The sequence below is a fragment of the Falco punctatus genome, assembly GCF_963210335.1.
Source record: "Falco punctatus genome assembly, chromosome: 3".
NCBI classification, from domain to species: domain Eukaryota; kingdom Metazoa; phylum Chordata; class Aves; order Falconiformes; family Falconidae; genus Falco; species Falco punctatus.
Window position 1 is genome coordinate 75,671,525 of NC_137582.1, and position 20,906 is coordinate 75,692,430.

Here is a 20,906-nt window from a genome sequence, read left to right on the forward strand (position 1 = left end):
TCAAACTGTATGTGAATTATCCCTGAGCTAAAACCTCACTGAGGTTTTAAGATGGAAGGATGGCAAGTCAAGATGTCAGGATTGAGCCCCTGCAGATGTATTTAAAAGGATACGGTGAAGTCAGTATTTCTATCAATAATTGCAATTAAATTATAAAAAAGAAAATACAGAGAATAATACTTACTCATTTTCCAGTGGCAGTAACACAGACAGGAGTTTTGCTTGAGTAAATAGTATTCTTGATTTTGCATACAAGATAGTACTGCAACTTTAAGGTTTCGTATTTACCGGGACATGTGGGGGTTTTATTAGTGACATGAAAAGTGTTGGGATTTTGTGCTGTTTAAAAATCTTATTTCAATTTGGATTTTATTTGCTGCTAGTAAATCCAGAATAACACTTTTATGTTGTTTGACAAAACTATAAAAGTGCTTGCACATATATCAACTGCTCCTCATTAAGAGGGGCTTTCACATCAGCATTCTTCTGCCCCCATAGAACAGATGTCATGCCATTTTACAATATATAATTCTAATTTATCAACATCAGTAATACTGAGTTGCAAAAACAAGTAATTGTTGGCAGACAATACAAACAATTCATTTAAAGCATTTTCCCACTGCTATACCTCTAATTCCTGCCTCAAAAAAACACTTAATCTGTAATTGAGTCTCCAAACCATGGATTCAAAATCAATGTGTTAGTCCATTTAGGGAACAGGAGGAGAACAAATACTGCTCTTGGACGGTCATTTGATTTTAACATTTTAAGGAATTCAGGTCTCAGGGCTGCTTCCACTGAAGTCATTGGGAGTTCCAATTCCACTGAAGTCATTAGGAGTTCCAACAAAGTCTTTGGTAGGAGAAAAAACTGATTATATATGATTGAGATGGGATGGGTTCAGATTTCCAGACTTAGATTCTTTACTCCTGATGAATACAGTAGAAAGAGGTCAGCTCCTCAGAGCACTTCCATCGCACAGCAACATATAAAGACATGCACATATGTGCTGGTTTTGGCTGGGATAGGGTTAATTTTCTTCATAGCAGCTAGTATGGGGCTGTGTTTTAGGATCTGTGCTGGAAACAGTGTTGATAGTTCAGTTCAGCAATGTTTTAGTTACTGCTGAGCAGCTCACACAAAGCCAAGGCCTTTCCTGCTCCTCACCCACCCACCAGCGAGCAGGCTGGGGGGCACGAGAAGCTGGAGGGGACACAGCCGGGACAGCTGACCCCAGCTGACCAAAAGGATATCCCGTACCACATGGTGTCACGCTTGGCATATGAAGCTGGGGGAAGAAGGAAGGGGGGGGGGGGGGGGACACGACGACACACATTTGGAGTGATGGCGTTTGTCTTCCCAAGTCACTGTTAGGTGTGACGCAGCCCGGCTTTCCTGGGGAATGGCTGAACACCTGCCTGCCCATGGGAAGTGGTGAACGAATTCCTTGTTTTGCTTTACCTATTAAACCATCTGTATCTCAGCCCATGAGTTTTCTCACTTTTGCTCTTCCAATTCTCTCCCCAACCCCACTGGCAGAGGGAGGGAGGGAGGGAGAGCAGTGTGGGGCTCAGTTACCAGCTGGGGTTTAACCACGAAAACATACTAAGACCAGAGCTAGTTATGAGCAGAAAAAGATTAAATATTTATTTATATTAATATCTCTACAGTCTTTTTCTCCCAGCAGCTTTTTTTCAGAGACAAAGTGACAAAGTGTCACTTAGTTTCTGTTTTGGAAAGGAAAATATTGGAATCATAGTTTTTGGTGAAATGGAAATTACAATTTCTGAAGAGTTCTAGCAAGAAATAACTACTGTGCAGGCTTTGTCTTGGACTGTTAATGCCAGTCACGCTGAGAAAAGAACTGCTTAGCTTTCTTAGAGAGGAAGAATTTCATATAGAAACCACACCAAAACCTTCATCTGAAAACAAACCATCATTTTCATCCACAAGTAGGCAGTCTGGTTGCCCATTCATCATCAAGCTTGAAAGCGAGATTCCTCTTTCTTTTTTTGCCAGACTCTGGATGACTTTCATATACAGTACAAAAGAGGCCAGCAGTCACTGCGCAGTCTAATAGTATTTGGTACCTGTTCCCCCAGACCCTTTGCTTAAATTCATTCACTATGTCAAGGACAGTTTAAAAAGTATGGCCTGGGAATCCGTCTCTAAGTTCTAGTGCTACCATTTTATTTTTTTGTTTGAGACTCATTACTCCATATACTGTCTTTAACTACTCATATAAAAAAGGCAACAACATTCTCTGCCTCATACTTTGGTGCAAGTATGTGCTTTCTGAATAGCTCCAGGAGGGCTCATCAGCTGCTCTGCTAGCACTTCTGAACCACAACAACAAGAGGACAAGTGCTTCACTGGCTGCTGCTTCTCCAAGGCTCTTCACAGATGCAGGAGAAAGAACTAGATTTTGCCACATAGCATCCCATAGCTGCAAAAAAGTAGAAACACTGATTTGGAATGCTACAGAACACATGGCTCAGCCCAGCCCATACCTCTGATACATAAGGCAGGGCGAATCAAGGACATCCTGCAGTGCTCTTTTGATCTAAATGCTGAAGTGATTTATAAGTAACTATACAGTAAATGTTTTTCACAAACGTTTCCATAAATGTTTTTCGTACTGAAATTAACACATTGTACTATTCAGTAATGTGACTTCTGATGCTACAAATATATTGGGAGAAATGTAGTTGGACAGTTTTGATGTGAGATGTGTTATTGATTAAATACACAGGCATTTATATTAATTTCAAAATGCACAGACACTTGTACAGCTGTATATGCATTAAAACTTATTTTTATATCCTCCATGGATTACTGATAACTATGCAGATAATTAACATTATTGTAATATATTTGTCTTGTCTTTTGATTGCAATCGTTTATTTTTTTCACTGTCTGTTGGAGCAGCACATACTAGACCTATTAAACGTTTCCATCCAGTAACAGACAACATCTACTGTAGGTAGATTTAATTTGTGCTGTCAGAAGCAATACTGCACCAAATGAAAGATCCCTCCATGCATTTTTGAAGCATGATAATGAATGCTATGCAGCTGAGATTAAGAACAAGCTCTCTACATAACACTTCTTCAATTGGCTCTTTTAATTGCACAAGAAATACTTTAGGTTTTAAGGACTTAAAGTATGAATAATTTGCTTTACATTTGCTAATGGGAATGCTACCATTAACATACAGAAGACTATATGGTAAGCGATACATTGAGGAAAAAGATTTACAGAACTTGAAACCATGATTTGCCTATTTGGCGTATTTATATGCCTCCCATTTACAGGGGACATATTTTTTCTGAGGCTTGCATGCTCGCTTGCAACATTTACTTTTGATTTTTCATTCTTCCAGACAGAATTAATTGCATAACATTAATTAAATACTTGATCAAATATCTTTCCTATCTTTGAAGAACCATTCTGAATTTTTTTCTTTTTACATCTAGATAGTTTTTAAGCTCCTAACTTAGCAGGGGGTACAACTTCAGACCTGTGATGTGCATAAATAAATTTGGAAACAGTTGTAGATCTCAGCTCTCAGATAACAGTAGAGCAAACCTGGCTTTCTTCCTCAGTGAAAGTGGAAGACTATTTCAGTAAGTAGGTTGCAACTATCTGCAGCACTGACTGGCACCACAGGCTTCTCCACATAGGTAGCACACAGGCACATTTTTATGTCCTTGGGCTAGGCTTCTTCAGGTGTTAGCCCACGAGCCAGACTTGGTCCATGAGACAGTGCCATTGAATAAGATCACTGTTCACACCCAGCCAAAGTTGGCAGAACCTATAGAGATACTCATTGAACAGCCAAACATTTCAAGACTCATCCTTTGGCCTACATAGTGCATATTTTCTTTCCCATCTGTCTGTCTTCCAAAAACAGTAAAAGTCCTGCACTATGCTCTGTATTTCTCTTTTTGCAAGCCAGCTTTCCTGTTTCAGCCCTGTTCTTCAACCATTTTGCTATGCAAGTGATACCACCTTAGGCTCCAGCACGAACACAAGAGAGTGTTGCTTACTCCCTCTGTCTGCTCCCATTTATGTCACATCTGAATTGGACCAATTGTATCTGTTAAGCTCTACATACTATTTTGGAAACATCTCCTACTTTGCTGAGTTCAAGAAGCCTGCTGTAAAGTATTCACTGTAGAGAATGCTTCATTCACCTTTCAAGCAGATCCTTCCCACCACCTCTTTACTAACACATTTTGTAGTTGTCTCTATAATACATGATTTTTGACAAAGTGAGTTCTTACCTTTACAGGTAACTAAAAGAAGATCTAAAGGGCAGAAAAAATCAGTTTTGCCACGTCATCCATGAAGATAACAGTGTGTAATAAAGCACTGAGAATTTCTACAAGTGCCTGACCTAGCCACCATAGAGGAAGAAGTAGTCCATGGGAAACGCATGGCCAAATCCTGTTGATCTAGTCCTGCTTCACACAACTCTCTTCTGTATGAATACGAGTCTCCAGCTTTGAAAGTACAACATGTGGAATTAATGAATCATCTACTGTAAGACTTCATCTACCATCCTTTTGTCCTCTGACGTTACTACATGCTATGCTGAGAGGCAAGGGAAGTATTTATTTCCTGGAACACTATTTTTAATGACTGGTGTGTTTGTGGTTTAACAGTGTTTTGGCTAATTGATTCAACAGGAGAAGGTTTCAGGTTTGAATATTTTATATTCAATCATTATTCAACCATAACAAGTCAGGTTTGTTTTTTTTTTTTTCTCCAATTCCCTGTGTCTACTTATCAATTTTATATTTGACAGCTTCATTTTGTTCTCATTTTGACAGCTGTTGTGTTTATCTATGTGTGTGTACGTATGTGTGTCTGTGTGTATGCATTTATATATAGAAATATATACTGTTCTTAATGCTTGTGTCATTAGCCTAGATTACCAACGTATGATTTTTCATATGGTAGTATCTCAGATGTTTAGAATTATTTTCTTGAATAGAAATCTTAGTCACAATGGTGGCATTTTTCTAGCTCTATTAGTCTTGGCACTTGTGTAAAGGGACAGTATTGTCTTTAATATGTCCCTTGGAGGAGGGATTTACTATTTATTAGTAGGTATTTGATAAAAACAGTCAGACTTTTTCCTAAGTCATAATTTTACATATTTTAAATCTGTAGAAGCCAAATACAGACTTATTAGAACACTATTTAATGAAAAGTATTTTACGTGTACAACTACATGTAGTGAGCATTTTATATGACCATACACAATGAGAAATGGTTTCTGCTGCTGTCCACAAAGGCTTTTGGGGTTACTGTTTATCCTGTGGAGGAACTTTGTTCCACCAAAAGATGCTTCTTAATTTTCACTGATTTATGATTACCAAGATCATAGCAATTACAAGACTCAGTCACTTGCCTTCCTTATACTGAAGGGGAAGAATGACAATTAGGTTAATTGCACGTGAGTCTGAGTGCTTTGATGTGTAAGGATAAAGCTTAGGTTCTTTGTTCATTCATTCTTGGGAAAAATGTCATCAAGTTTTTAATGGTCGGAACAGGTATAAAATGCAGCTATTTGTTTCACAAAATGGTGAGATAGTACATGTCAGGTGCTTTGATCCTGTGGCTCACTGAGGTCACCCACTCAATCATTATAAGCCTTTTTCAGATACCTTAGTTTCCCCTTGAAGATCTCTTGTGCAAGCTGTAGTGAAATCTGATCTTGTAGAGTTAGTAGCAGGTTCACAGCCCAAGGTCACATTTTATGTTTGAAGGCTAAGATATAGATGGATAATGAGACATTACATTTAATGAGATGGGCCCAGTAGGGCAATTAGGAGTTGACTATAGAGCACATATTTCCTCCAGGTTCACATGAGTGTTTCTATAGAGGTTTGAAAAGTAGCAGTGCAGGGAAATGGATGCACAAAGAATGAAAAGAATCATGTGGAAGATTTTCAAAGACTTAGAGGAGACTCTGGAGCCTATTCACTGGAAACATCAAGTTGGTGAAAATCAGAGACAGAGGCCTAATTCATCTGTCTTTGAAAACCACCAATGATAATGCAAAAAACCCCCTGAAATTTCAGAAGACTCACTACTTATTTGAATGAAATAATTACTCTTGGGAGAAAGAAAATAATTCTCTGGAATTTGTCAGTAATTTGCTATGGGAAATATTTTTGATTCACAACAATAAGAATAATGTCTGGTCTTATTTTGTATAAAATAAAATTGCCTATGACAACACTTTCTGAATACTGTAAGAGGAAATGCCTGTAGTCACACTGGCTAGAGAACAGACCGCAGCTGGGCTACTTCAAAAGGCAGGTTTTAAGTGGCATGTGAAGAGTTATGGAAAAGCATTGCATTATTCCATTTTAGCAAAGAACCTGCCTTTCAAAGATTTTCAGTGATTATCTTCTGGTGCATAACTAAACCACTCTCTTCCAGAAGTGATACTAACTTTAGACAGAAATACAATCTTAAAAAATAACAATTTATAAGAAATGCCATGTATCAAGCGAACATATTGAGAACATCAATAGGCAAGTCACACAGGCAAAGAAGTCTGCTGGGAAGGATTTCAACACAGAATTGCTCCTGCCACAAGAATTTCTTGTGGCCTCTGTGTTCCAGATTAAGCTTATTATAAGAATACCTGAATCCAAATCCTTGCCACTGGCTTACATTTAGAGTGGGATCGTTTCACATTCCTAAATTACTATCTAGGTGGACAGAATGACTGTTCTGAATGCGTAACTCCATGCCTCAGAATCTTGGGAATTGTGACATTTCAAAAGCAGTTTTCACTGCATGATGCCCTTTTCACTGCATAATACTCCCCCCCAGCCCCCCCCCCCCCCCCCCACATTTATTTGAGAAGCACAGGTAGTGTGACAGTCAGATTCTCTGAACCAAAGCATCCCGTTGCAGCAAAGCTTACTTTAAGAAGATGAACTGGATCAAGACTTCTGCTTAGGCTTACCTTGTTTGGAATTGCTGGCAGGGGACCCCAGCTACTATGAAGAAACAGCTCCAAAAGTTCATGAGCGAATTTTGATGGGAAAATGACTGCTCTGCTCTCTGGAGTTAATTAGATGGTGCATTATGTGCTGGAAGAATGTATATTAAGTGGAACAAATTATACAAAGACAAACACATAAACAATATACATTCCAGATGGAAATATACAAAGACGACTTTTGGCTTTTGAGAGTCTTTTTTTCAGGGACATCCAACAAGGTGCGGGAGCTCGAGATTACCTTTTCTTTGACATGTGGCAGAATAAAGAATGGCTGTTACTAACAGGAACTGAGTATTCTCACTGAATTCACTCCTTGAATGAGAGCATGACTGAATTACTGGCTGTTCCCTAACCAAGAAATTTTGGAGGGAGAACAGACTGGCCACCCTTTCACTGGGCATGTGACGCAAGGTCTACTCAGGCAAAACATGTAGCCCCATGACTGGTAATCACCTCAAGAGTACTATTATCCCTTTATGAGGCTAAAGTCTCAGTAACATATCGGATACTTCTAGGAGAAAGGGGGAGAGGTGTTATCACAGTGTGCAAAGCATCAAAGGTAAGACAATAGGAAAAGTTCTTGGCTCTGTCGGTTGTGCAGGGATTTGTTAGCTGACACATACTTGACTCGCAAGACCTTTTCCTTGCTAAACCCTGCGGGCTTTGGAAAGCTGAAATTGCTCCGTTGAATTGGATGGAGAAAGCTGGAGTGAATCCTCTTTGTTTTGTGACACTTGGCACTTGGGTAGCTAGAGAGCAGCTGTCACAATTCCCTGTGATTTTCAACAATTATTTATATGTTCCTATTGCTTTCTCCCAAAGCGATTACAGGCAGTGGCATATCATTGTTGAGGGCTGAAGGCTACCTAAAAGACCTGACAATAGACATGAATACAGGTGATGGGTTTGTTGTACTGTCACCCATAAGAGAGGGATTGGTCCTTTCCATCTCATTTGCATTCCGGGAAAAAAAATATTTCAACTGTGATTAAATTCTTAATGGTAAATCCGCCACCTTTTTTCTGTGTAATTCAACACGGTTGTTTTATAAAATGAGACCTTAGATATTAGTCTGAAGAAAAATACATCCTTTGGTTGACAGTCCCTTGTAGATCAAATAAAGCGTTCTTCTAAGTCCTGGACTTCTCAGGTGATAAACACTGCACAATGAGATCTTTAAGTAACAAATGCTATACACCACAACAAAGGTACAAATCACTTAGCCGTGTAAAGAGGCAAAAGGGGAAGTGAATATTGATCAAGCATTCCCAGAACTGTTCTTAAACAAAGAAGCATTGATTTGGCTCCCAGTTACAATGGTCTGGCAGGAACAAAACTACTGAATTTGAGTCCTCAGCTACCCCAGAGGAACATGACAAAAGTTCTCCCAGCTTACAAGCACTGTCCTTGAGCTATTCATTTTCTCTACCTGCCTTTCAAGGCACCGGTTCTACTCAATACAAATATATGCTGTCTTTTCAGACTGTCCTCAGTCCAGCCCTATTGGATCAGCACATCTATTGGTGGGTATTTCTCTGTTTTAGCTCCTGTTTCCAAACAAAAAAAAAATGCTTCCGTTTTCCCAAGCAGTCACAACACCCAAATAGGCCAGTCACCAATGGTTACCCCGGCAGGATTTAAAGCAGTCTTTTGCCATCTTTTGCCAGTTTGCCAGTTACTTTATCACGTCATTTCATGCCGAGGTCCACAGGGTGGAAAAAGCATACCTTCCTGAGCAACACCAATCTGCAGGGCCACAAGCTGCTATTTAACAACCACATACCTCCGAGTATTTTCCTCTGATGCACTCTGTTATCTGTGTATTCCTTTCAAAGTTGAGCACAATACACAGCACAGATCTACAATTATTCAGCAAGATTAAAGAATATCTTTAAGGCACTTAGAGTTACAAACAAACATTGGCTTCTTAAAAGTTTTCTACTTTGGACCAGAGGCTAGCTGATATACACTCACTGAGCAGCATATTTCTCTAAATTCAGTGAGATTATTTGTAAAATAATGCTTTTCAAATGGAATAAAGTTTTCCAAATGCAGCCCCTGGGTATTAGCTATTGTATAGACCTTACTGTTCCTCAGAGACTTGCTCCTAGAAGAAAGGACTGGTTTCATTTTCTGCAATAGAAGTCTCATGTCATTCAATGTAGGCTATTCAGATCCGACCATAGCAGAGATTTTCACAGATGTGCAGTGGTGGCAGAATTATTGTCATTGCATTGTTGGTTTCCTGGCTTGAACATTACCCAAAACCGAGGCCCTTATAATGTTTCTTCTAAAGTAAGAAACAGATTATAAGGATTTTGGTTAAGTGTAATGCTGCTTACACATACATACACAAAGGGACAAAAAAAAAAAAAAAAAAAAAAAAAAAGGCAACAAATTCTGTTTCCCTGAACACAGCAGAGAGAAAAGAAGAAAACCAAGCAGTTTTTCTTCCGATCAAGTATTCTGTTACAACAAACCCTGTGCCCAAGAAGTCCTCCCTCTTCCTTTTTTTTCAGGGTCACACTCACAGATCCCCAGACTGGCTTCTTCTACACCCCGCAACTGCCATTTCTGCTACCAAGCACAAGCCACAGTCTCGGTAGTTTCTGTCTAACATTTCAAAGCCTCAGATCAAGCCTTCAGAAGTACTGTTTAGCTGCATGCAGGGGCTGTTTATTCCTGCTTCCACTGAAAAAGTCCGTTTGTACATCCACGGACTAGTGTATAGGTGCACTTGTGCCCTTGGACTTGAGATTGCCTGCCTAATGGCTGGCGCAGGGCCATGAATTCCCTCCAAGGTTACCCTCTAGCTGCCCACATCTTCTTGGATCACCTGTGTAATCCTGAAGGAACTAGTCTGAACAAGATGAAATGCCTGCTTTTGAAACAAATGCTTGGTCACCTTTGTGCACTCTTGAAAGAAAGAACGTTCCCTGGTTTCTAAGACACTTCTGGTTTCGTTTACCTTAGCAACTCTTCACATTTTCTGTTCATTCTTTCTTCTTGTTGCATAACCCAGCTGACTGTTGCAATCCAGTTTTATAGGCATAATGCTGTTATTAATTTTCTTATTTTACAAAAGATTTTACCATATGTACTTATAATGTTTACTGCCCAAATGAATACTTCATTCTTTGGTTTTAGCATGTTTCTCTTCAGTATGCATGTGCTTATTTTTCATGTCTCACAAAAGACACTTGGTATCCTGCAAAATTCCATGTATATTTTTGTTACCAGTTTCCACCTTGTCATTTTCACATACAGAGACAAAGAATAACCTAAAATTATCAATTGAATTATTTTAAATTAAATGTTCTCATTTGTCACAAGAATATTATAGCCTATATATCTCTCATAGAAAAATATTTGTGGATACAGTTCATGGCCCTACACCTTCTAGGGGATGTTACAAATCCATACAATGCTCCCAAACATCCAAATGTCTATAGGAATTGAAGGACGCATAAAACTGCTTACCATCAAATGCACACATCAATAAGGACATCCGTGTAAATTGTTTATTCACATAGTGAAAGAACTACAATATGTGAAAACCCAACTGAAATACTAGGGGGAAAGATAAGCCTTCACATACATAAAAAAAAAACCATGTCTACCAGCCAGGAGCAAAGCCCCAGCCCCAAACCTACAGGAAATGTAGACAATGCAAAAGAAAACCATGATCTGCACTTCTATACATACTTTATAATGCCTTTTCTGAGAGCAAGATGACATTCAGATATGCAGGGTTTTTATGTCTAGTTTCCATCAAGCGATCTTGCATGCATTTGAAGATATTATTTCTTACACTTAGAAAAGAAAAGTTAGAGTTTAGTTTCACTATTAACATATGTTGTACTACATTATTTAACAATTGATAGCAATGAGAATTGCTAAAAACACTGGAACTAATTGCCTAGAGAGGTTCTGGGGTCTCAGACTGTGGAGGTATTCAAAACCCAACCGGACAGGGTCTGGGGCAACCTGCTCTAGCTGAGCCTGCTTGAGCAGGATGGCTGAACTGGATGATGCAAAGATGTTTCTTCCAACCTCAATGATTCAGTGATTCTGTGAAATAAAAATATGTATGCTTACTGCTGTAAGCCAGATAAGTCCTTCAGTACTCTTTTTTTTTTTTTTTTTAATGGCATAAGCAAAACACAAGACTGCTTCTGCACTTAAAACTAGACAATTGATTAAACAATTTGATATATCCTCCTATCTCATTTCAGTGGAGAGATTTAACCTGCTTCATTTTGCTGATGCATGGAAAAATCCCAAACTATAAAAGTCCCTTCAAAAATAAACCTTGTTAGCTGCACATTAAACATGATCAAATATTAAAATACAGAAAACTTTATTCTGAAATTCACCAATAATCTGCGAATGCCTATATGTAGATACAAGCCGAGATAACCACCTACTTGTAAACATACACATATTGTGTCATACTGCACTGTGTGGCTGCAATGCACAGAAAGCAAAAAATATTAATTTGGAGAGAATTTAAACAGCTTAGACTAGACACTAAAAGTTGGGTGAGATAAACCCAAAATTGACATAATGCATTCAGATAGTCCTGAGCATTTACAGAATGGGCTGGGCTGTGTAACTCATATATTGAGCTGTAGCTGTGCAACAAGACCCATTTCACATGAGAAGCTTGCCTGTGTAAATAAAGGCAATTCAGATAGTTTGTAGGGGCCCCAGAATCCTGCCTCCTTCCTGGAGCTGTCCAAATGCAAAAAAAATACGCACTGTAGAGCTTAGTGGAAAATGCCTTCTGGCTCATATGGATTACCACAAGAGTCAAATAATTCGGCTATCTAGCAGCATAAAAGTGGGAGGACACAGTAATATAAATTATCTTTGGATTATTGCTTGTACTGTAATTACTGAGGCTCTTGTTGGCTTCTTATTTTATTAGTAGAAAACCAGCATTGTTACAGTGTTAAAAAAAAAAGTCTTCCCTAAATGGAAAGGCTTTCAAGCAGTAAACCTAGTATCTTCATCAGTGCCAGAGGTATAAATACCAGAAAGAGTGACAGCTAATCCACATGCACTCAGAAGCAAAAATGAAAAGGCCAGCTAACACGCTTGTCAGTGCTAGTCTTACCCACACCTACTATCTTGCAAGATCTTCAGACAACCAGTCAGTAATGAAATGATTAGGGGGAGGAGAAGAACAGAGGAACAGGACAGCAAAGAGACAGAACATCAGCAAAACATCAAAGCAGATTAATGTAAAGAGGAACAGGGCATTTTAAGTGGAGCTTTACAAGGTGGCTTAAATAATCTGACTAAATATCTCTCTGTACTGTATCAGCTTCTCAGGATCAATGTTTTTTGGGGTTTTTGTAACCTCCTATCTCCTTTTCCACCTCCCCTTTCCTATTCCCCATCATTGTCAGCATTTCTGTCTTGGCAACATCAGAGCAAACAGAGAAGGGAGTGAAACAAGAGAATTGCATAGAAGAGATTGTTTTGGCAAGGCTGTGCAGGCCTGCTTTACTAATCCAGCATACGCAAGGTATGACTGACTTGTATTCTATTAAAAAATATTAGCAGAGTGAAAAAGCATCCTGTGCCAAATCCAAGGGCTGCTGAGCTCCAAGTGAAGCTCTCTCTTAGAGCCTTCACCTTTCACTTTCATGCTGCAAATGAGATAAAAAAGGAGAGGCTTTAATTTTTGCTTGCCTAATAACAACTTTAAAAAAAGCCATATGCATATGGAGCTAGTGTGCTCAGTAATTTGATCAGCCATGCTTGACTGACATGTGTTCCCCCAAACTGTGATTTAAGTTACAGGGCATCTATGCATCAAAGGGGAGCTTTGCTATCTTTTCTAACAGCTGTGGGATGAAAGTACTGATTGACCATGCAATTTTACACAGATATATAAACAAGGCACTTAATTCCTTTAGGCTCCTTGAAAAATCCCATCTGAACATACTCCTATGGCGGAATCTTTCCATGATTACATGTGAGGGATCCACTGATTTTTCCATTGAGGTTTCTGAGTTCACACAAAGCAGAAAATACGGCCCTGAAGCTTTGCAGTCACAAAGCTTGGCAGTGTTTCAGAAGTACCGTTTTCACAAACTTTGTCATTATGACAATATCCATGAGCAAAGATCAACATGTGGTATTTGCAAAATGAAAAAAAAAAATACCCTGTCTTTGGTGAATCTGTCACCGAAAGCATCATTGCATTATCATTTTGCTCAAGCAGGCTATTATTTGGTAAATCTGAAGGCTAATGTAAGACTTCCAAAACTGATCTTCAAATCTTCACACATTTATTGAGTACTGCCATACAGGTAAGATGGAAATTTAAGGAAATATTTCAGTAAAGCCATATTGTATCATTAACATCTGACACTGTATAAAAATATAAACTGCTCATTAGTACATATATGCTGGATATAATGCTTGGACTGACAGATAGTGGGAGAACAGAAATGTCAATTGTCACCTTATTCATCTTTATCCTTTAAATTCCCATCTTAAAGCACCATGGACACACAAATTTTCTATTGTAAAAGGTCTGTTAAAGTTGCTTAATTAAACATTTTTCAGATTTCTGGGGATTATCCTTCTGCATAGATGTTACAGCCTTTTCTGTTATTCTTGGTAAGCATATTCTGCAGCCTTAAAGAAGATGGTACTCCTCGAGCTATTTATGAAGACTAAACAAAAGATTCTTATGGGATTAAATTCATTCACCAAACAAGCAGAAGTCACAATAGCCCAAAAACTGTTAATCAGCCTTTCCTGCACAGAAACAACAAAAACCTATAAATGAGGGGGCGGAAGAAAAAAACCCCAGAAAACACAAAAGGAAACAGGACATCAGTTGTGCAACTAAATTTCAGCACCATGCTTATTCTACTCTTGGCCTTTTACCAATGTCTCAGGAAGAGATGAACAACAGAGATTTAAGATGCAACCATCAACGGGTTGAACCCTCTCTTTCCCCACTTCTCCTGGGCATTAATCTCCCTGTAGCAAAGCTGCCTGCTCTTTAGAAGCTGCAGCTCACACCCTGGCGTATTAATGCAACGGCAGTTGAAGCAGATACGTTGGACTGTGATTTGCAGTTGCTGAGAGGCTGATACATGCTCGCTTCTGTTATTTCTGTGCCAGGGCCCTTGTCCACTGGAGGATGGATGGCTCAGACCACAGGACACTAGTAACATTTTACACTACTGGAGCAGTATTCAGCAAAACTTGATCTAGTTGTGACCTTATTATTTGTCATTTTACGCATTAAAACCTACAGCTGGACAAATTATATCTAGCTGTTTGTGATGGTACCCTCTAGAGGAAAAGCCCCCCATGCTGAGGAAGCCACCATCTGTTGGCAAAGGTTTGAGCAAGTACTCACAAATAGGTTGCACTTTGCTCTCTACCAACTTCTTGAGGAGTGTGTTTGCCTGAACATGATATAGTTTGCTGCTGGCACAGATCAGCGTGAAATGACTCCTCAGAAAGCAAAAAAAGAAGTACAAGGTGAACTAAGCTGACAGGACACATCAAATTCACACCGTCTGAAATTTCTCCCAGTCTCTGCCAAACACACTGACCCGCTGACAACACCAACACCAACTAGTCTTAAGCTCTTAGCATCCTCTTCTCATCAGTCATCCAACCTTTTCCTTTAATTTTAAAGAGGTATTTGGCCTGATTTGTCTCTTACCTATGTCACACTAAAGCCTATTCACATTTAGTGAAACAAAACACCACCACCACCCCCCATACTATAAACACAAGCCAGGCTGTGTGAATATAAATGTTTTATTTTACTGCTAGACAGAATGAAAGACCAGTCCACCAAGGAAAATGAAAGATATTCCTAAAAATGTCACAGTGATTTTTCCAAGATACCTTTTTCAATGCAATGTATGAGAAATGTGTGTTGGTTAACTGCTGTACAGGGAAAAAAAGAAAAAGAAGAAATTTGTTTTTTTAATATGATTCGATTAGTCTCAGTGGCCCATGTGAGGACATCACATTAGAAAGACATTTGCTTTTTTTTACAACATGAAACAAATGCCGTGTTGCAAAAATAGTCAGCATCTTTAAGTTATGCTGCAGAGCAATCTATGGTAGTATGGCCATTTGTTTTAATTGAAAGGCACTGTTGGGTACTGCACTGCACTGAGAATTCATGGAACAACTGAATATATTGAAAAGAAAAAAATGAGTCAAAGGACAGTAACAAAAAGCTCATACGTTTTGTGAAAATTTTTACCCTCTTTGGGATACCACGTCCTACTGGTTAAATAGCACTGCAACCTTTCTTCATGACATTCTAACAATTAGTTTCTTTTTGGCTGATTTTTCTGCAAGTCAGCAGGAATAAGGGCATTTGTCATTCAGTACTTTTTTTTTCTGTCTGTCTCCAAGGTGGTTCAATGCCCACGTAGCTGTGCCACTCATGAAAACTCAAGAAACAAAACAGAAATCTGCTTGCCTAATTTAGTGGCTCAGAGAATATTTTGATGTTTGATTCAAAAAGGAAAATAGATCCATAGTTCATCTTCTACTTTCTTCTAAATAATACAATTTTTCAAGCATTATATTCCACTCGTTGGCTGTAATCCATTCATTTACTTTTCTTATTTTTATTGCTTATGAATGGTATGATCATGAAATAAGCACCAGTGAATAAAACTCACTACTTGGGTTTTGTATCAGTGTTTGGTGCAACATCCTCTTTTCAACCCTGCTGGACATCAAGGGCAACCACAGCAACAGACTGCTCTATCCCTGTGACCAGGAGAAATCCAGCAAGAACTGAATCTGTTTCAATTGTGTCTTTTGCCTTTCAGCATAGTTTACTAAACAATGTACCATTTATGTATGCAAAACAATGATAAATTCTTTCTAATTATTCTTTTTACAGCCATTTGCTAGCACAGATATAAACACTTTGGCCAGATATCAGACAATCAGGGAACACCAAAGCAAAGGGGAATCAGGCTGCCGTCTCTGAGCACAACAGAAAATTCAGACCTGTAGTACACGGGATGCTCACAGGATGCTCACAGGTCCTAGCAAGAAGGCTAGCAAGGGAACTAATTAGTACTAGGCAGAATCCCTCTTCTGTGGCCTGGGTATCTCTGTGTTAGGAACAGGAAGAACTGTGTCACATCCCACAGGTCCATTTTTCAGAAAAGCTCAGCACCTTGCATTTCGTGCTTCTGAAGTCCAAAGCAAGTTCATCTTTCTGACCATGTGACTGTGTGAAGAACACTTTCATGCAAGCAAAGCACCTCACTCTGCTTCCATTACAGCCCCTGTACACCCACTGAAACTTACTCCCCTCATCTGAGGGGAGAACAAAGCTTGCTTGCTCATGTTTCATCTCAAAAATATTATTTTTCCTTAGGTACACAATACATTTTCAAGGGTTGAGGGCAGCTGTGACATTGATCCAGGGATGTACTGAAGAAATGAAAACCTAATCCTCATCTAGTGATGAGAGGGTGCATGCCACAGCAGGCAATGTTAACAGGAAGCATGGATGGTGTATGCCCAGCCCAGACACAGCAGTGGAAAGGTTAACGTTTTCAGCTATCAGACCCTTCACCTTCACCAAAACATTTTTACAAGCCCACGATCTATGTTAAATAAGAAAGGCATGTGCTCCTCAGCATTTTGCCAACGTGACCAGCAGTTTGATATCTGCCAGTCTATCTATGAATTGTTGCTTTTCACTTTTGTTTAGAGAAAAAATATGAATTCCTTTTCTAATTTGATTTTTAAAATCACAGATTTTGTGCAGCATTACTCTACTCCAACGATGTCTTAATTGCAAGTCTTTTGATGCGGTATAATCTTTCTGAGAGAGAGTACCTTAAAATGTAAATGGTGAAAAATCTCTACTAGTTTCTAAGAACTAGAAGTCCATGGTGCCTAGCTCTGGTGCAGGGTTTCCATTAGCACCTGATAGATGAATGGAGTTTCAAAGTCTTCATTACTCTGATCAGAGGACACATCATGTTTACATTCAGATAATCCTGAATGGGAAGCTTAATTGCACAGAAAAACAACCTGGGTCATCACAGTTAGCTGTCTGCTTGCAATTTATATCCCCCAGTGAACATAAATAATGCTCACAATATACTCAGGAGAGGTACCCTAGAAAGAAACACAGTGGAGGGCAGAAGAAAAAGCAAAGTAACCATTAAAGATGATACAACCAACACTTTCCCTCCAATTAAGTCTGAGAATGAAAAAGGGTATGGCTTCCAGAGGGCTGAGAGTCCTCTTACCAGTGTTACAGATCTCACCTTATCCTGATAATGTAAGAGGTAACCTCATCTTGGTAGACGGCTTGACGTATCTTGTAAACTGAGACCCTGACTGACCGAAGATACTGGGTACCTGGTAAGGTCACTGCACTTACTCATGGAGCTGGAGTGAATCAATATCCTCGTAGGAATACACAGTGGGGCAGCAGGAAACTCCTGTCCTGGTGATCTAATACAGACTATGAAAGGAGTAAATCAGGAGTGAGAAATGGCTGGCAGGAAAATCACCAGTCTTAGAGAGCACCAAAGTGGTTTTGGAAATTGTTGCACAAGGGACAATTCAAGTAGTAGCAAACTAACGCAAATTGTTACATCTCCTGCAGTTGGCATTACTTGTCATGTCCAAAAAGAAGCAGCTTTTACAGATGTGCAGGCCAGGACCTCACTGCAATGAGCACTCCATGAAAAAACTATATCTTGGTGACGATGATTTTCATGTGTACATAAAAGCAGGACTCCAAAGGTGATTTAGGACTCTAAAGATGCACATAGATGCATGCACAGTTTTATGCCACTCAAATCTGCCAACTTTTTCTTCCCTGCACATGCAGTGTGGAAGCTTAATTTAAAATAAATTTCCATTAATGGAAGCTCTTTAATTAACTCAAGATGGGGGAAAGATTTCACATCTCAGCTGAGCAAGACATGAGAGGGAAGTACAAATCCAGGGATCTGATTTCAAGCCCAGTGACTCAGTGAGTTACAACACAATGAGAATAAGGATTTACTTCCTCTCACATGCTTTCATCTTTGCTTTTTTTTTTTTTTCTTCCCCTTCATCCCCATATCCAAGGTAATCTGGACACATCATTACCAGCACTGGCATTAACAGCATGTTGAAAATTCTGGCAAATGAAATGATAGACAGGGGGATACTTGGTGCACCCTGGCGAAATAAAACACTGTTATTACCCATACATGAATAACTCGTCTTTCCAAGGTGTACTTGAACCCTTATGTCCCTCAGTGCTGCCTTAAAAATAAATGACGTCCTAAAAGCAAGTGCCAGATAGGATATATGGGAACCAAATGATATCCTACACAAGATCTATTATCTCTCTAAACTTTCAAGATGATGTGTGCTCAGGTGTCTTGAGAAGCCTTATAAAACTAGCTCCCATACTTCCTGTAGATATGGCAATACAGCAGGTCCCAAACACTTAAGTCATTTTTGTTTATTCATGATGAAGCCATGGACTAAATTGTCAATGTTGCACTTCTTTTCTACCCTGTTTTATTCCTAAGAATTCATTTATAATGAAGAAGCCTTTTAAGAATGGATGTTTAAAATAGAGGAGAGCTCAAAATGTTACAAATCTGTTATTAAGCATCTAAAATTATCAAGAGTGGGTAAGTAAATAACATGAATTGCTCTGGCATCCTGGGAGCACACCTCTCCTGTGTCTGCAGAACTTTCACATGCTGGTATGAGAGGACTTCCTTGTCTGTATCTGTCACCAGAAGCCACCATTCTTCCATAGCAGTGGAATTACAGTCTCAGTCGGCACTTACAGTCTGCAATTATGTCTCAGAAGTAGCAAGGTTAGTTTTCTCCAAAATTCATCCCTAAAGAAATGCTGTAGACATTGGACTGTCCAAGCCAGTCCATATTCTGGATCCTGCACACTCTGGAGACAATATTCCTTAGGAAATATCTAGGACCTTGTCTAAAAGATCACCATTTATCTGGATTGACAACAATTTGGCAATACTGCGTGCTGACTCGGGGCAACTTTCAAAAGACTGTTTAGGCATATATATTTTTCTTCACAAGACATAAGGAACATGCACAGTAATTCAGTAGCAAGTGCAATTCCAACACTTCTAGTACAGACGCAATCTTACTTGTAGGCTAAGATATAAAGTATCTATTAAGAGTTGAATGCAATTTTAGAGTCTGGTTTGTCTGTTTCTGGGATGCCTGTTGCAAGATAAGACCCCATTCAGTAAGCATATTCCAGCAAAAAGGAACCATGTCTAACAAAAGAACTGGACAATAAATAGGTCTTTTGATTTGTGCTCTCCATTTTATGTGGGTTAAGGTTGCCAATGCAAGCGAGGACTAATGAAATAGAAGATTTCACATTTAATTAATTGGAGCCATGTAGTAATTCTGTTAATGAAATGCTGAGCTCAAGCTTAGTCGGGAAAAAAAAAATCAAAACAATCTATCTACTCACCCATCTATAGAAATGCAATACTAATTCCTTGGGTACAATTCCCTGATTTCAACAACATTGTGGTACCCTGTGCATTTGTCTCCACAAGGGAGTCACATCTCTATAGAGCAGCCCCAACTCCAGCTCTGTCTTGACAACACACTTGCTGAAACACCATCTGAGAGCTGTCCCCATAGCTAAGGTAGCTGGCAGAGCAGAAGCTTAAAGAAGCTATAGAGACATACCATATAAAACAGTGTATGTCTAGAAGGAATACATAATGGACGAACTTCAGATTTTTATTGTTGAAGAAGTAGTTCAATATACATTAACAATAGACACAGAAAACCCAAACAAATCTTGACCTGAAGATAAAACTAGGAGAAAAACTAGCCCGTGGTGAAAGCCCAGGGGACTATTTTGAAGCCTGATGTAAAATATATAAATTTTCTAACAATCCAGAGTCAACTGGAATATTCTTCTGTACATATTGTGCTAATAAATATTCTGATTGATCTTTTTAATGCAAACACTGTGCTAATAGAGAAAGAACATGCTGTTACTTCAGTCTGGAGCACTTTCCATTACCTATCTGATCATGGGTGGAGAATTTATTGAATAATAAATTGCCTACTAGAAATAGGCTTGCAAAAGCTCAATATGTCCTTATTAGTGTCTCAGAATTCTGCAATATAATAATAAGGCTTTGAGTGGAACAGAGACCTTTTTCTGTAGTGTTGACTAACAATTTTAAGATGTTCTGGATGTTCTCAGTTGCAATATATTTGTATTTGTTAAGATCCATAGGATTAACACATGCAAGTTTTGATGAGTCAAAAATGTCCTCTATGGGAAATTTTGACAGAGTAGAGCATGCAGAATTCAGGCTGTACGCAGTGTATTACAGTGAATATTATTCATTCAATACATAATATAAACAAACAAAAGCTTCTCTATAAAAATGTAGGATACCTCAAACAGTCTCTTAAAATTATAGTATTTCTCTATGTCTGTCTGCCAGGGAATAGAACGACGCGTTACATGGAGCTTGCATAAGCTGAACAGTCTGAAAAAAAATTATTAATTATCCAACAGAGTGAATGTGGACCATAAATCCCATTTCCAGCTACCTCACAATTTTCAGTTAGTGGTTCTCTCAAAAGGGAAAACCTGTACTTTAGGTTGGAGGTGTAAATAAATTCAGCACACAAAAGAAACCATTCCAGTATTTACGAGCAAAAACCATAAAGCCCAATTTAGTTCCAAAGTACTTTTGCATTGTCAAGCTACAGATTACTCCAGCTTCCTCAAGGCTTTATTTTGGAAATGCTGGTAGATGCTGAAATGATGTATAAGGACAAGCCATAGCTGATTTAAGCAAGAGCACATTACCTC

At 38.9% G+C, this 20,906-nt stretch overlaps 1 protein-coding gene across 3 annotated transcripts in view; it reads right to left on the bottom strand.

Annotated features, from left to right (window-relative positions):
• The window catches only part of LOC308060006 (poly(rC)-binding protein 3-like), a 528,829-nt gene that overhangs the window by 440,452 nt on the left and 67,471 nt on the right, over window positions 1–20,906 (bottom strand). The window contains exon 2 of one of the 3 annotated variants that reach the window (XM_080378172.1): window positions 6,992–7,118. The exons of the other annotated variants lie outside the window; for them this stretch is intronic. The gene's annotated coding sequence lies outside the window, so the exon portion shown is untranslated. The remainder of the gene's footprint in view (window positions 1–6,991; window positions 7,119–20,906) is intronic. 3 annotated transcript variants of the gene reach the window in all.